Source organism: Saccostrea cucullata, unplaced genomic scaffold (genome assembly GCF_032062105.1).
Source record: "Saccostrea cucullata isolate Sc308-1 unplaced genomic scaffold, CSIRO_AGI_Scuc_v1 ctg8371, whole genome shotgun sequence".
NCBI classification, from domain to species: domain Eukaryota; kingdom Metazoa; phylum Mollusca; class Bivalvia; order Ostreida; family Ostreidae; genus Saccostrea; species Saccostrea cuccullata.
Genome location: NW_026926878.1, coordinates 9,874 through 28,815, shown reverse-complemented (window position 1 = coordinate 28,815; position 18,942 = coordinate 9,874). Strand labels below are relative to the sequence as shown.

Below are 18,942 nucleotides of genomic sequence, written 5' to 3'. Positions count from 1 at the left end.
GAAAACGCATCGACTGTGAAAATTTGAAGCAAATCGAACGAGCCATCTCCGAGAAATCGTCTGCACAAATTTTGTAAGAAGAAAAAAGAATAAAAATAATAATAATAATAAAGGTAAAAAAGAAACCGAAGAATAATAGAAGGGTCTTCCGCTGAAGACGGAAGACCCTAATAATAAAGGTAAAAAAGAAACCGAAGAATAATAGAAGGGTCTTCCGCTGAAGACGGAAGACCCTAATAATAATAAAGGTAAAAAAGAAACCGAAGAATAATAGAAGGGTCTTCCGCTGAAGACGGAAGACCCTAATAATAATAAAAGTGAAAAAGAAACAATAGAATAATAGAAGGGTCTTCCGTTGGAGACGGAAGACCCTAATAATAATAATAATAATAATAAAGGTAAAAAAGAAACCGAAGAATAATAGAAAGGTCTTCCGCTGAAGACGGAAGACCCTAACTAGATGCGTTCTTGTTGCTAGGGCAACAAGCAGGTCTTCCGACCGACTTTTCGTTAGAGTTCTCTGCTCCGTCAGGCCATGAAATAGATTTCAGAATGTATTTTTATCGTTTACTTTCATTGACAGCAGTCTCTCAACATAGATTGTGATTATTACAGTTATTCCACAAAATATCTCAAAGTATAGCTTTTAAAAATCGACAAAATCTTCCATACATTATATTTTACTAAAATCTAGTGATTTCAAATTGTCCAAAAAATTTCCCTGGAGTTCAGAAAAGAAACCACTTCGATTCTTGAATACCGTATAGCATGTTTTCTTGGCGGGTGTAAAATTTGGCGATTTACCTGCTCAAAGGTATGCCAATATTCCTTTGCGTTATTTATTTTAGCGGATACAGGGTTTCAGCTCTGTGGAGATGAACACTTAGAAGAGTACTGACTATTTTAGCGATTAAAATTTTAGCGGGATACAATCAAAACACCGAAATAAGCCAAAATTAGCACCCCGCTAAAATAACCCGCTACACTATATATTGTTGCACTGTACTCTTGAAGTTTCTCCTTCATTACTGTTAATATCTTAGTGAGGAGTAAAGAAAGATTTATTAAATGTATGCTGCTTCAAGGTCCCTCTAGAGAATTTATCACTCATACATGTATAGAGACGAAAACACTAAGTCTTACTGGTTGAGAGCTACAAAGTTTGTTCTTTACTCGATACTCAAGGCCATTGAGAAGTGAGGGATCTTTTTCGTGCAAGCACCTACTGCGTGTGACACGGCAACTCGGATTATACGGACTCATCCGAATAACCGGTCTGTCTACAAGTCCTACAGAAGAGATTTGAACCTGCGACTTAAGGATCAACTCAAAACTTTGCAGCTCTACAGCAGACGCTCTAACCACTGAGCCATGCAATCTTTGAGAAATAACGTTGAATAATTTCTAATTATCAACAGACGGAAATTGATACTCTACATTTATTTTTCAGGGAAGTAAAAATTAACACGTAAATATATAAAGCTGTATACGTTATCGATATTTTTGAATTTCCAAAAATGGTTTTCAGCATCATGTTACATGTATACGTACATGTATTAATTATTTATCAATTTCAGGATGAAATTTGTGGACAACTATATAGAAGCGGAAAAGGTGTTTGTAAAAGCCCCGAGTGAGTTTGTTTGTTCATTTTTAAGTTTTAGAATAAATTGTTGTTTTTGTTTTTTGTTTTTTTTTTTTTAATTTTTGTTTTGTTTTTTTAATTTTCGTATTTTTTTTTAATGTATTTAATATTTCGGAATAGTGGGGTAATGAAATATGAACAACGAAGAACAAACATAATAGTTGTGCTTTTCAATTATTTTTTTAACTGCTTCTACTAATACTTATTTCATATTTAAGAGTTGTTTAAAAAATGAATGCATGTTTTTTTTCGATGACAATGCATTTACAATAAATATTTTTTTCTCTATATACAGTGGGTTGAAATGCTGCTCTGGATATTTTTTAGTCAATGGGAGTTGTATAGGTACGTAGTACTTACCAACCACACTTGTTTAAAATTACATTAAGAGTCAAAAACATGTATTTCTCTTTAGTAAATTGTATCACAAAACAAAAGTAAAATATGAATAAAGCGAAGTTAGCTTTGACAACTTAAATGCACTGTAAAGCAAGAAATAAATGCAAAGTGTAAGTGCTAGAAAAACCAAATGTTGTATTTATTCCTTCGTTTTTATAGTCAATGTCAACAATGTCTAGGCTACGCGTCCTTTATTTTTAGAGTGAAACTTTTAAACAACATTTAATTGGAGCAAGCGAAAGTAATAAATACACTTGGCAAACATTTGCCGATTCGTACCACATCTTTGATAAAGGTGACCGAATCAGCCGAGGTTTGCAAAGAATGGCAATGAGCAAAGATGCAGCGCATATGTACAAAAAGAGAAGTGAAGCAATATTTTGATTCGGATTAGACTCTTTTTTTCTTGTACGAGGGCTGTTTAATGAATTATGTCCTGAATACTAAGACATACAACATAGAAACCATGTGGCATAAAGCTTGAATTTCTCAAAGGAAGAAATCTTTAAATAATTAATACAGCTTATGTGAACACAACTATTATCACAAAGTTTCATTGTAAGAAGCTTGAAAAAAGGGCTTTTTGAGACACTACATTTTAGAAAAATGAATGTGAAAGAATCAGTAAACTAGTTTGAAATTAAACGCTCCATTAAACCTGCTATAAAACTTGTTAAGAATCCCAAAGAGATTTTCACTGAAATATGTGAAATGTACATTAACCATTTTCTGTTTTATAGACACATAAACATAGAGGTGAATTTCTATGAACAAAGATAAAATATGCATTAAGAATGGATACCATTCTTGGCGACACAGACTTACATCAACCAATGTACTGTTTTCTGAAATTCAACAAATAATCAATGATGATGTTTGATAGAAGTTACGACACAAATTAAAACAATTTTTGACAGCATAAAAGTTACGTGCTCAAAGGCCATCCTATGTTTTGAAAAAAAAAAAAAAATGAATGAAAATGATATCGATTAAACATATAAACAATTATTTTTAAAAATCAAAAATTTAAGTTATTCACGCTTGCCAGAAATTCATATAGATTATGAAAATTTCTTTAAACCTTAAAACACATCTTACAATAAGATGCACCTGACAAAACTAGCAAAAGTGTTAGAAGAGCAATAGTTGCAAGAGTACAAAGCAATCTTGTTCAAATTCTTATTCGGGAATGCATTTCATTTTCAGGAGGAGACTAGAAAGCAATATCCTTTTCAGAAAAAAATGAAAGTTCATTTATATTAGAGGAAGTAACCATAATTATGAATTCATTACATTAAATTTCCTCATAACAGCGTCTTTACCCACACGCCCTGAAAAGTAAAGGAGTTGGGGATAAACGAAAAGTAAATGCTTTGTCACACCGACAATATTTGCCAGATCTTCTACTCTTTGACTAGCTTTGACTTGTTTTATTTTCAAAACTTGAAAAAAAAACATCATTCCAGAAACAAGTCCAGGAAATCATAGGATCTGCCATATTCCAGTACAGGAAGGGCCATACTCAAAAATGGGTTCTAAAAACAATAAGGAATTGGAAAAAAATATTACGGAAATGTGTTTTTATTTAAAGAGAATATTTAAGGAAAATCATTTAGACTAATTCATTGAAATGCGTTTTTCTTGTTGAATGTTGTTTCTTATTTATTTCCAAGCACCAAGGACAAAATAAAAATATAATGTAGTCCGATCCTCAGGTTTATAATATTAGCAGTTAAGGTCAGACGAGACGTTCCTCAAAATCTGGTTTGTATATCTTCGTAATATATGAAAAATATTCAAAATTTTGATAACATTCTGATTTCTAAACCAGTTTCTAAACGTTTTTAAAAAATCCAAAAACTCAAACAATTGAAGTTGGAAAATTATTTTTCTTCCCCAAAGTATTATATAAGAAAAACTACCCCTGGTATCTAGCAGAAATGCCTGGTAAGGTACCTCAATTTTTTGTGAGTAAACATATTTGAGTAGCAATACTTCGATGACAAACTCTTAGAAAAATTAATCTATTATTAAGGAACGTCTCGTCTGTCCTTAAGTAATCGAAAATACTCATAAGAATATCTCTGATTATACAAAATAATGTACATTTATCCACAATATTTCTTGAAAGTAAAACATTAAAGTTAACCATTTTATATAGCTAAAATTGTCAAATTCAAAATATATATTCAGAAAAAGCAAATAGGAATAACAGCTATTTTCTTATCGCACATTGATCAACAAATAAATAAAATGGTTAAAAAAAACATTAGGTATCCAGGCATCCAGAGAAATTCCCATGATTTTTATACTTATTTAGTATTCTATGTCTTCTTTTTCCTTCATGTATTATATAATACCCAGTGTAAAAGGCTTTCGCTATCATTGCAAGATATCACAAATCACTTTTGATTTCATATCATGTCAATAAACATTGGTATCTAAGGCTTGATTCAAGAAAATATTACATCTCTTAAACTGTATTTATTATTTTTCCTTTTATGGGGTACAAATGTCAACTTTTAATAAGACATTTTCGAAGACTTCCATAAACCTTGAATCATATAAAGATGAATAAAATGAAAATTGTTGCATAAAAAGTTTTCATTTTCAATCCTCATATTGATGTTTTTAAAATTAAATATTAATTTTTGAAGTTATCAAAGGACTAAAAAATGCAAATGTTATGCAAAAATTCTATTTTTATAAATTTCGTGGGGTTTTTGTCCGTCTCGGTGTATCTATAAGTAGGTTTTTGTTTGTTCAAAGTCTTTACAGGATTTTTCACTTACATTGAGATGCCATCAATTGCCTGTAGAGAGTTACAAATTTAGACCTTTACACATCAATCAAGTCAAGTTAGCGATCAGGTTTTAGCTCACCTGGGCCGAAGGCTCGAGTGAGTTTTTCTGATCACATTTTGTCCAGCGTCCGTCTGTCTGTAAACTTTGTACATATTCCACTTCTTCTCATGAACCACCAGGCCTATTTCAACCAAACTTGCCACAAAGTATTCTTGGGTAAAGGGGATTGAAGTTTGCTGAAATCAAGGGTCACACACCATACCAAGGGAAGATAATTAAAAACTTAGTGAAAAATTAATTGCATCTTGAAAAATCTTCTAAAAATCTTCTTAAGAACCACTTGCCCAGGAAAGATTAAACTTATATGAAAACATCCTCAGGTAGTCTTAATTCAAATTTATTCAAATCATTACGCCTGGGGATAGGATGGACCATTAACGTTTTAAATTGGAATGAATACATATCGAAAAAATATTTTAAAACTCTTCTTATTAAGAACCACAAAGTAATAGTCATAGCTTCATGGAAGCACCATCACGTAGTGTTGATTTAAGTTTGTTCAATTTTGTTGTAAGTTTGTTCAAGTCATGACAGGGGAATTATAGCGCTGGGTAGGGTGGTCTACAATTGGGAATCAAAGATCTTCCTAGAAGTATCAAGGATTTTCCTCCCAAAAACATGAGCCATGCTACATCATAAGAGCCATGCTACATCATATTGATATGGAGGCATTCTAAGGCACTTATATGTAGTATAGAGTCAAACTTGTTCAAATGAGTATCCCCAGGGGTAGGGCTGGACCACAATGGGGGTCAAATTAATAAATATGAAAAAATTATCTACACAAAAACGGTGCAATCATTTGTTATATTGATATGGAAGCATCGTCAGGTAGTTTTAAATTCCAGTCCCCCCCCCCCCCCACACACACACAACCACTATGTAAACCTCTCAATACTAAGGTGGCTTTTTGCTTTTTTTTTTCCTAGCCATTGGGCTCAGGTGAGCGATGTGGCAAATGGGCTTCTTTTTATTTTGTTAGCATCAAATACGTAGAATTTGGAACCTCAGTGTTTATGGTTTCATCCGAAGGACTGTCCGGCAGTTAAATTCGAACCCATGATGTACATGAAAGTACAGTCCTCTTACTCTGCGAGTCAAGAGCAAACGGTTTTTAACCCTGCACAACGTGTATGATCTTAATCAGGTACCTAGCAGTGAAACAATGTTGCTTAGTCAGTCAGACAACCACCCACCCCCCTAAAAAAATGACTTTTTATCTTTTTTTTAAATGCTCAATATTCTTCTATTTCTACAGAGTGTTTCGGTGCATTTGGAATGGATTGTTCCATACCTTGTGTATATAACTTTTACGGCTACAGATGTAAAGAAACATGCCACTGTACGGAAAATCAAGTTTGCAACAAATATGTAGGATGTCAGAATATTGGTAAGTATTTCATTTCGCAACAAAATATGAAACGCTTTATGTATCTTCAGGATTGTTATTAAAGGCAAATTACCAATCAATGACGCGTTTACAAAACATTGTTGAAATGAAATATATATAAAGATAACAAACAGTAACCAAAGTCAAATTTCCATTAAACAATACAAAATAGGAGCAGAGCAAATACAAACCTCACCTCGTATGTATTTATAATCGACAAACAATTAGTATGAAAACGTCAGTCAGCATTTGAATTCATGATAAATTGTATTTCACGACAGGGTCATTGCATCGAAATGGTGACTATAAATGAAAATGCTAAATCAGATATTTTTGTTTGTCAATGAAGTTTTTCTTCATAAAATTTATATAACTGCCCATAGAGAAGACCTTAGGAAATAAATAATTGAAACATTTTTCGTGATATAATTTCAATGAAAAAAGAGTGCGAAGTGAGAAAATAAGCTTATCAGTATTTATAATACAGTAGTAAAGCATAGAATATTTCACATATAATTTAATTCACAGTTGTCATTGTATCCTACATTGGTAAATTAACCTGGTTTTGTTTTTTATTCTTTGCTTTTGTTGCTTTAAATCTAAAAATACCGATATATAAATTATGTGAAAATACATTATAGTAGTGAATGAAAAAGTTGAACATAATATGTAAGTTTAAAAGAAAGGATTTAGTTTTTCATTGTGTAATACTTGTGCTTTGTGCAACATACCAAATAATGTATTTTTACTGTTTAAATTAAAGTACCTTTTTATCAGAATTAAAATAAGGTTATAACAGGTTCCAAAATTATTACAATTTAAATAATGGGTTTTAAACATTTTTAAATCAATAAGTAGATTTATGTTATAATAATGTGTTTCTGGCGTTATTTATATAAAAGAAAATAAAACAAAGTTAACGTAATTTTAAACGCGTTATTTTGACATTGGTAAGTGTGGTGGTGACATATGTAAAAGCAGCAAAAAGCAATTATTAGCAACAGGCAACATAGAACATGGAAGAATGTACTATTAATAAGCATACTAATGACAGTTCCTATGTGTGCCACGATCGGCAATTGACCTTACAATTGTAAATAATTATATTTTGTGTACTTCAAAGAAACTCTATATGTACATGTATGTAATGTTATCATCCCGGGTTAACCATGAATATTTCTAATTTTTTTAGAAAGAAAAACAGTGGATGGATTTGTTGAAAGAAGCACGCATTTTAAAAAAATATTGGTTTTAAACAAGCAAAGCAGATCACTTCAAAATTTTGTTGAAAGCAGCACACATTTTCACTTTAAATTGTTTTTTCAAAGGCAATTGCTTGATGAATAATGGCACCATTTGAATTTCTCGGCAAAAATGCTACAAAAAAAAAAAAAAAAGAAAACCTAACCTTAATCCTACAGAAAATCATTTCAGATCTCCGTTATCAAATGAATTCTAGAAATTAAGGATATACAAAAATCAACACCATTTCCTTTTATTATTAATATATGTACTAAATAAGTTTTATAACTTCAAGTATACATGTATATTCATCGCCTGCATGGTTCAGTAGCTAGAGTAGGGTATAGAGTCACAAAGTAAGGGTTCATATCCTACTGTGGGACGTGGAGACCGGTCTTTCTGATGAGACCAAATAAACCGATGTCCCGTGTCGCAGTAGTTGCTGGCAAGATAAAAGATCCCTCTCTAGCTGCTTTATTGCCCTCAGTGTCGAGTATAGGACAAAATTTTCATCTCACCAAAGGCGAGAGGTGGCGTCTCCATATGGGTGAAAGATTCTCTAGAGGGACCTTAAACGATATACAATCAATCAATCAGTTGTGAGTTCTTATTATGTTTTTAATTACATTTGTGCCTTGAATCTTGAATTAATTCCAGAGGCAAATATCATGTTTAGTCTAAGAAATCTGTTGACCACAATACTTATAGAAAAGCATGAAAAGTGCCAGTACGAAATATCACCTTGAAAAGATGGCTCTTTCTCTCTATTGAAACAAGATATGCCTTCAGAATTACCTTTAATATGCCCATACTGTCTGTACAGGCAGTAAACTGTTGTCGTGCTTATTTGTACCATAATGGCCCTAAATGCTGAGCATAGGTCTAAGTTAAATCTAAAGCCCTTCACCAGTAACGTCAGAACATGAATAAAAAATTCAAACAAGGCGTTAAATAACATACAATCAATCAATCATATACACCACCAGTGTCCATGATAGTTATCAGTGAACTCCCTTTTTGATTTCACCTAAGAGAATTGTCTTATTTCTCTTTTGGAGGATAAGTTGTCATAATACAATGTTCTTTTAATCCCCATGGAGGTCGAATCCCGCAATAACTAACCTAATTTATTTTGTACATAATCAAATGTTTGGATCGCTAAATAAGAAAAAAAATATATTGATTATAAATTTAATAGAAATTTAGAAATACATGTTAATTTTATGCGGCGGTAATAAAGGAAAAATAAATTGTATTTAGAGATATAAAAGAGTTCACAAAAATATGACTATCAGGGACCTTTTAAGCATATTAACTTATGTAGTATTGCATCATTTGTTAATTTAATATTTAATTTCGAATTCTCAACTTTATTTATTTAATCAAACCCATCGTTTAACGCATACCACGGTATATATGATATATCAATCTTGCATAAGATAACATAAGAGGTGTTATGTATGTAGAAAAGGAATACATGTATCCTGCAAAGCTGATATTATAAAAGACGTTGAACTTGTAGAAAACTAACAATTTGATTTTGATTATATCTCCTTCAAGGTAAGAAATACATTTAATATTGCTTATAGAGGATATTCAATGTTTTGTAGTTGAATATGAAATTTATTTCACGAGTGGGACAGGATTTTTGATATTTTCACGAGTGCGAAGCACGAGTGAAAATATCAAAAAATCCTGTCTCACGAGTGAAATAAATTCCATATTCAACTAATTCAACTACAAAACATTGATTTTTCTGTTTATTACATTTAAAAAAAAAATTCTTTGATTTTTCCTTTTCCTCTGTCTTTTTGTAATACAGTCATGGGCTCGTGACGTCATAGTTGAGCGGTTGAGACGTCATACTCATAGCTTAGTGAGGTGAAAACACTGTAAACATGAATCTGACAACAAATTTTTGGTAATTTTGACAGTTTTATTCGCTGTCAGAATGGTTTATTTATTTCCATATATCTTAATTTAGGTCAAGGAAGATTTTTTTACAGCAATCTTCGCTATGAGAAAGGAAATCGAGAGTTTTCCCGCACTTCTAATATTCGTCACACTGTGACGATATCCTTTCACTCTGTGACAGGATATCATTTTTATTCAATGAATAAATTACAGTATTTCACGGGTTAAAATGTAATAATACTTCCTTCTTTTCATGGTTTTGAGAATAAACCGAGAAACTCGATTTTAATTTCATAAGGAAATATGTTTTAACTCATGATACATAAAACTGATATATAAATTACATTAATTTGTTTATCTTCATAGATGTTTGGTGACTCCATCGTGGATAAATACTTCCTACTATAATCCTCTTGAACATAAAAGGTTGGTACAATATGACTTTTTCATTACGTGAATACAAAGTTTTTAACCTTGATATTTTTTTTTGTGTTATTCAGCTCATTTTTCAGTTTCTTTTAGGTTTTTGAATCAGCAAGAGGGTTTAAAATGTAGAAAAATTTAAATAAGATAATCTCTTCACTTTTTTATTTAAGATGCCATTGGAAAATGTTACTACAAAAAAGGAACAGGCGCAATTGGTATCTACTATTTAAAAAGTATTATTGTGAGAAGTAATATTATCTTTCATACTTTACCTTAATCTTTAAAGTTACATAATGAGTTAAAACCATCTGTTTCTTATAAGATATCTGTGTCATACAACGAAACACTTTTGAAAAGTCTGAGCATAGCGAAGTTCTAAACTGCACTATAGCAAGCAAAGACTGTACAATACAAGTGCCGGAAAAACGAAGGTTGAATCTATCATTTCGTTGATTTTGTGTATGTCAAGGTCACACGACCTTTATGTTTTACTCATACGTGTTAACACCATTAAGCTGGAGCATGCAGATATGAGAAATATATTCTGATGGTTTTTTAAAGATTGTACCCACATTCATTCTAGGTGAATGTAGAATGAAATGTCATTTGGATTGGAGTGTTTAAGTCCATCAAAACCAGGGCATATATTTATACTAGTAATTATATAATAATTTTCAATTCATAGAAATATTTTACAATTGAAGTATCAATGTAAATACACGAAGCACTGTATGATAGTGATAAGAAAAAATTTTAGTTTTGAAAAACATATTTTTCTGCCCTTGTAATTGAAGATTCGGGGTATATACGGTAGTTTTTTTGTCTTGGCTGTCTGTTTGTTTGTCTGTTTTTCCGCAAAAACGATAACATTGCCCATAACTTTAAATTTTGAGAGGGTGAGGATATGGCTTTCATATTTCATAGGTGTATTTCTTGTGACAAGACCTTTCTTGACATCTTGACCTTGGAATTTTAGCAACTTTTACCAAACTTTGGACTTGACAGAACAAAAATCTATGAGACTACATAATAAGACTCAGTTGACATAAAATGAAAGGATCTTTTCCTTATTTTTTCATCAAAAATTCATATTTAGATGGTGTTTGGGTAATTTAACAGGATGTATCATGAAGTATCCGCGCAGTAACGTCCTTGATATCATGGATATTATTAAAAATGTGAGCTTTCATTTTCTCATCATTTTTCCTCGTAATTGACTTCCTTCTTTACTCAGCATAATTCTACACATTATTTTTAGCCAACCTGAAAATCAAACTATAATGGCATTTCTTATTGTTTCGATTCATACAACAACCCCATAGGTATACCTGAAATATCGCATGATTTTGGTCATCTCAATAACTATCTTAATAGTCCATATAAAGTTTTCCTCAAAAATCTTCTTGTCCACTTCCAGATTTATTTACACAAAAAACTAACCGTTTGGAATTCCTCTTTGCTATTTTTACATGTAGATAGATGTCAGGAATATCCCGGCTTACATCATATGAGCCTCGTCGGATAGAAATCGACCTTATCGTATGCAATGTCATAATGAGAAATAAGCGAATAAAGTTGAGAAAGATTTCCCGGTATTTTTACTACACATGTTTTCACGTTAAGGAATGTTTTAGACATTGTCAATTGCAGTTCAAAATTTTTTCTTCAAAAAATCGGATCATTTTAAATATGTACTAATAAAATAAACAAATTTTAAATGTATTCCCCTTCGTAGAGCCTTATTTTTTTATTGTTACCATGGATCAATGTAAACATAATCCAGAGGAATCCCGAGTCCGATCTATACTTTTTTTTTGTCAAATAGCAGAAGACGTAAGTCCATATCTAACACAAGATAAATAATAAGTTGGTAGACATATAGCGAAGAAAAAATGGCATGGTGCATTACTGAGGAAGTACAGAATATATTTTTTGTTGTAGTTTAGAGCATAAATTTTAGCCAGAGGAGACGTTATCTGGCACAGAAAATCGCACATGTACTGAATGCAGTAATAGCCTAGTGTGTCAACTTCATTTACTTATCAAAGTGTGCACATGTATTCAATCATTCACGATCAAATTCGCAATATAATATTAGATATACTTTAATGTTTCATGTCTTTGAATGAATTTACGTGTATTTTCAAATTTATCCCAGAAATTAACCAACCAAATTTTCAAATTTATCACAGCTCAGAAATTAACCAACCAAACAAAACAAAACAAACAGCTATGCATATCGATTCAGTACAAAATGTACAAAGGCCACGATTCAACAACTTTTAAAACGCATTTTTCTCACTACAATATTAAGAGATATCAAGAAACAAGTAATACTGGTATTGTTTAAGGCAATTTCTTCATATATATCAGTAATTCTCAAACGGAAACACGTATTGTCCGAAGCGACTGGATACGATAAATTGTGCAAGTTGCTTCCCTTTGACGCAAAAAGAGGCTCAACAAGGGGAATCATTTCCTTTAAAAAAAAGATGTTTTTTCTCTCTATCTTAACTTTTGTCTCTCTTCCATTACCAGATTTTAAGTTAATTTTCTTAAATATTTCACTCCTTATTTTGCAAGTTTATAAAAAATACCGACGATGGATTATCTATGATCATTAAATTTCTTTAACTTGGCTAGCGATATTGTAATTAAGAAGATGGGCCCGGTTTGTAAAACATATCCTTCTACGTCATTTTAAAGAGTTGTATACCAAAGAAATTACTCTAAAGTCGGATGTAAAAAAAAAAGATAGTTTTGTGAAAGGTGTTCTTAAATATTCAGCATATTAAGTATTTTGAACACCGGTAATACCAAACTTTTCTGCAAAAATCATCTTGAGCAGGATTTCACCTGTTCGTGAATAACAGGAATATGGTTTCGTTTTGTACTAAGACTTTCAATTATAACATCAAAACGTTCTCTACATTATAAAATTCTTCTACAATTCTCTTTTTTTTTAAAGAGGGGGTGGATACCCACAACAGATAACTTAATTATAAATCTAAGTTTTTTTATTTGATTTTTTCTTAGTTACAAAATCATAAAACAAATAATTATGAAATGTCTATTATTTTATAAGTGTTGTGTTGGACTGGGTTAGGAACGGGATAGCAGAATGTTGTCGATGCGTACGCCGCGTGCCTTCTCTCTATAGGAGGGCAAATGTTTGTTGGTTTTTTTTTTTTTTGGGGGGGGGGTTTCAAGTCAGCATACATGTATATAAAGCTACCTCGCTGGCTAAATATGATATAATTTATTCTAGAATCCTACGCACCCAGCTGAATCCGACTATCTAATTCTTAACATTATTTAATATTCTTTTTTTTAATTGGTTTAACGGCATTTCCTAATAAAATATTTATTTAGACATTCTCAATACAGTCTATACTTAATCAATTCTCTTTTTAACATTTAGTTCGTTTGCAGTTAATTGAATTGTAAAAGAAAGAAAATCTTCTGTCACATGGTTTTATATCGTAATTCAACATAACTTGTGTTTTTCTTTTTCTTTCCCTCAATGCATTTCTAATACTCCAGGTAACAAAGAAATTATAATTTTTGCATTTCTGAAATTCATATTGATATCCCTTCATTTTTTCTGTAGATAAAAATATTTTGTAAACGTTATGTAAAATCTCTTTGTCAAATGCATTAGATGTTGCGTTACAAATAAACTATCATCGTCGGAAATCCACGAGTGATCTCGTCTTTACTGATCACCCGGTGATGAGTAAAGATGAGATCATCCCTGGGTATCCGATGATGATAAACTATATGCTATAAAGAACAAAAGAAAAAAAATGAAAAATCATCTTCCAAAAATAATGCATGCATACTTATAGAGTCGAGAATTTCAGCCAATGTGTATACAATTATGTTTCCCGTGACTTTCCGCTACATGTAACTATAAATCTTATTCTTCTAAAATTAGGTGGGGTCTCTCACATACGAAGTTAATTAAAAATGTACGAACGATGCATGATTATTATTTTACAATGAATTTTAGATTATTTTCATCAAATTGATTTTTAAAGTAAATTTTTGTACATATGTATTTTGTTGATGAACACAGAGAGAAATCTTTTTCTACGGTTAACATATTTTTGAAATATAGTCCGCCGGATGGAAAGTTAATTAGTTCCCTATATTAAGGTTATCAACTACATCTATTTTGCATGCAACAGATGAAAATTTCCCGCCGATAATTGCTGAAATCTTGCCGACTCGGCAGTAAGCAAAATTCAATCAATCAATAAATTCTACATGCATATTTACCTATTTATTTTTCTACATTATGGATAATAGACATATGCATTTGATGAAGAGACGGTTGGGTTTTTACTAGGAGGGGGGGGTAATAATGTAAAGCAAAGTGGCAATTTTTTGTCGAGCTATCCGTCCATTTACAACGAAACGAGAATGGTGTGGAGGAAAAGAGGGTGTATATATATGAACTAGCTATTTGAAGGTGAATGTGGCTGCAGTAGAAACGGTTTTAGGGGGGAAAATCTTAATAAAATGAGCTTACTTTTAGACACAGAGCTAGTGTCACACCATGTTCGATTTCACGTAACCACGATGTATATACAGATGGATATAATTTTTTTTAATTTAACTTAAGAATAATTATTGTAGCATGATTTAAGTTGTGATTTTATTGGCTGCATGGTTCATGCATCTTCTGTAAGAAACTAGGTATTTCTGAGATCGAATTCGAATCCCTGTAAATTTTGACTGGTTCCCTTTTCCTTTATATGGTGATTGCGTAAAATCAAACATAGTGTGTTAACTAACTTGCATGCTTTGAGGATACAGGCTTTATCAAACGTAAAAGTAGCATGGTGTAGATCTATATTTTGTTCATTTGAAGTTAAGTTATTCATAGAGACAAAGCTGTCGGTACATGTACGATAGACAGAAAAGTAGACATTAAAGATCTTGGGGGGGGGGGGGGTGTTGAGTATTCGCTTTTTAAAGGATTTAAAATACAGTTAACACAGTTTTTGGGATTGTACATCATGATAATCTGTTTTTGTCATTTCTTAGGCAATTCTTTTTCAATTCTTAGACATGGTGACCGCTTGGATTGCTACGCGTTGACAGGTACCCCTACCGAGCAACTGAGAATAAACCATGACGTCACAATTGAATCGTGAAAAAAACACGATATGCTCAGAGTTATTTTTGCAAACATACCAATTTCAAAATGTAATAACTTTGTTATAAATGAAGATATTTTGATTCCGTTTTCAGTTTTTTTAATGGTTTTACATGGACCATTAAAAAACATAAAAATCTCAAAATCGATAAATTTTGCCATAAGGTCGATTTCTATCCGACGAGGCTCATATTTCATTTAAGCACATTTGGGGTCTAATGTTTTTTGTCCATTACACATATTTGATTAAATTTCGTTGTTTCTTCAATTCACAAAACGAAATTTTTCCACTGTTTCCACAGTAATTGCATCGGAGAAAAAATCTGTATATTTCTGTTTGTATTCATAAATTACCTCAGAAATCTAATAAAAGACAATAAAAAATTTATCTTTGAAAAGATTTCTATAATAAAATGGTATATTATAGTTATGGAATTGAAGTTTTTTTTCCAAAGTTTTTGTCGTGCTCCGTGCATTACCATTAGCGAAAAAAGGACAAATAATAATAAAAAAGAATGGATATAACGAACAATATTCAAGATAAAAGTCCATTATAAAAAATATATATATAATAATAGCAGAGCAAACACGGACCTCCAAACATCAGAGGTGGGATTAGGTGCCATGGAGGAGTGAGTATACCGTACCGACCGGTCACACCCGTCGTGTGCTCCTTGTCATGATTGGGAAATAACGGAAAACTCCGTCGTCAACTCAGTGTATAAATAATGGACTAACAATTCGTATAAAAAACGTCAGTCAGTATTTGACTCAATGATAAATGGTATTTAGTGACAAGGTCTCCGGTTCTTATATCGTAAAAGAGAGCAAATGATTATTGTTAATAAGGATGTGCAATTATCTAGGCCAAACACGTATTATATTAATTATTTTTAATACTGTAAAAATGTAAAAAAAAAAAATAAAATAAATAAATAAATAAAATAAAATAAAATAAAATAAAAAAAAAACGTTTAAAGCTTCTTGGGGGCAACCCTCGTGTGAATTATATTTTTAAAAGTTGCCTAGTTTTGAAGTACATAGTTTTAATGATACATTGACTCTTCAGATATCGCCTTAATTTCATGCTTTAGGTATTTGTAGTAGCTTTACAGAAAATAAGACTATGAAGGCAAGAAATGGGTTCTTTCATGTAGAATAATTAATAGTCATGGTGTATTTCATATTCTTAGAGGACAATATGTAATTGCACGTAGCACATTGAACATTCAGTTCAATTGCACAGCGGTGCAGATCTAAGAGCGTTCTGTCTGTTGTTCTTCTTAATATTTGGGATTCTATTTCCCTTCGAACTGGTCCTTCGATTGAAACCATAAAAATTGCGTCCCTTATGCAGTATACATGGTTTTGAAAACGATCCCTCACTGCTCAATTAATTCTTTATTCTCATTTTTTTTTATTCAATGAATATCTTAGCGTTTAATTAAATTTTGATAAAGTTTCATTTACATGTAACATTAAAAAATTAGAAAAGATATTTTTTACTCGGAATAGAATCTTGGCCTCATAGTTTTCTATGAAGAATATAATTAAATTATTTCCTGACTTTCTAATGAAAACACTATTTTGATAGTCAAGCGGGATAAACATTGAATTCTTAACAATACATTCGATCAATAAGATCTTGTCGGATCATAACGAATGTACAGAACTTATAGGCATTTGAAGGACCGAATTAAAACAAATATTGGGGGTATCATTTAGTGAGCTGAATGCTAAGAGTACCTCTAGTTTTACTTTCATTTTGTTGCCAAAAAGGGGTTTGTTTCATTTTAAAGGGCTTCATCAACTTTAAAGAAATTTAAAAAAAATTCAACTCAACGGTTAAACATCTAACTAGATTTTTAGGAGAGCCAGGAATTATTTTTATCCCTTAAATTAAACTACTGAATTAATTTTTAAAAAATTCAGCCCATTTACTTAATTAATGTTGTAGAATCGTGTACTCAAATTTTGCATTTGCACTATTTTTAAAAAAAAAAAAAGGAAAAAAAAAGAAGTAAAACAAACTTTTCATTACAGTAAGATTTAAGTTTCCTTTTTTTTTTGAAAAAGGTATTTAAAAAAAAATACTAGTACCCAATTGCAATTTGCAATCTTCCGATACCGTGCGAAAAAGGACATTGTATCCAGCCTTCAAATAAAACTACAGAAGCGTATGTGCCATGTTGACACTTTTCATTTTTTTTTTATTTTTACACTTCAATCTTTAAAATGTACACTTTAATTTGTAAATTTTACAATTTAATGTTACATTTTAATCTGTATATTTTACACTTTAATATGTACATTTTCGCATTGAAGTGTAAAATGTACAGATTAAAGTGTAAAGGGTACAGTGTAATGTATAGAAAAAAAAATGTGTCAAACTAGCATTGATACGCTTCGGTATCAAACTTAACAATTTACCAGTTGACCATGAAAGAAAAAACAAATATGATACAGCTGTACCATTCTTCTGTCACATAAACAGTATGAACAATTTTTGGGGAATTTAAAAATGATATTAATGTTTTTTTTCAATCACGTTATTAAAAGAAAATCTATATTTTTTAAAGTAAAAAATTGGAAACATCGGTGATTTTGACATTTCTTCTTTGTTTTGCTTATACTGTAAAACGAGAAAATTTGGCGCGTATGTATTTTAGCGCAAACGCAAGTGGGAACGCATTGGCGAAAATATATTTTATTAGCGCTTGCACTTGTCGGTAAAATATATAAATGTGATATTTTGTTTTTTTAATCCACACCCGTATTTGACTTTTTGGTTTGTCAAGCACGGAAACACATTAGTACTCCCGTACATCAGTAAACGTTCGTTAACTTTACCTCGGTACGTGTTGCTATCACATGGACGTGGTACAATGTAAAAAAATATTTTATTTCTATTTTCAATTAAACAAATGTAGTATTTACTCATTTAAATCATATAAAAACAATGCATGCATCGACAGAAAATTACTTAGATAAAACGGTCATCCTAATCAGGTATTGTCTACAGGGTGACAATAGTTTTATTAAATTATAAATTGGCAGAACTTTCTGTATTCCGAACATGTGCAGTGCTAGTATGTATATAAAATCCATTGACCCTTCGACATTACGTAATCGAGCGTTCCGGTTTATATGTACTTATGTACAAGCTTTGAACAAACACACTAAAAAATTATTTTTTAGAAATCCTTTAGCTCACAATAAATTTTAGCGTTCAAGGGTTCTTGTGCCAAAAACACTAAAATTAATAATGCACCAAATGTTCTCGTTTTACAGTATTTACCTCGCTGATTAATGTGTAAAAAAATGGCTTCAACACCTAAAGTTTCAATCGTCTTTTAATTAAGGCATGATTAGAAAAAGTCGGCCAATTCCATTTGGGTATCAATGTTACTCATCTTTAAACATGCTGGTAAACAATGACACTAGTTTAAATCTATGTATTGCAAAAAAAAACTTAATAAAATTTCTTTTGGGATTAATTAATTTTGAATTTTATGATTATATCTTGATTTAAAAATGTTTGTTTATATACATGTATTTACTAAAGATACACGTGGAATCAACAGAAACTTTATTAATTTAAAGGACGACCGACCCAGGAGTGGTTATAGGCGTTGTTTTGGGACTGGAAGTTGTCGTCGCTGTAATTGTGGGTATTTGCATCTACAGAAGACGCGTGCAGCGAAATGGAGAATGTTCCTTCTTAGTTCAGAAGTCATAATGTACTCGTACAAATCACGGGGGGAAATTTTTAATTGTTAGAAAGATTTCTTTTGATTGTCTATACCTCTTGCTTTACGGGGTCTTGATTTGTGATATTTACAGATGGAAAAGAGAGCATAAGGAAGCTCACAAATATTTAATCCAACAGTTGTTTTTT

At 31.4% G+C, this 18,942-nt stretch overlaps 1 long non-coding RNA gene across 1 annotated transcript; it reads left to right on the top strand.

Moving 5' to 3' along the window:
• Positions 1–9,855: 9,855 nt before the first annotated feature.
• Positions 9,856–18,942, top strand: LOC134272814 (uncharacterized). Its single transcript, XR_009993297.1, has 3 exons — positions 9,856–9,880; positions 10,051–10,128; positions 18,648–18,942. It is a non-coding gene; the product is annotated as an uncharacterized LOC134272814 (long non-coding RNA).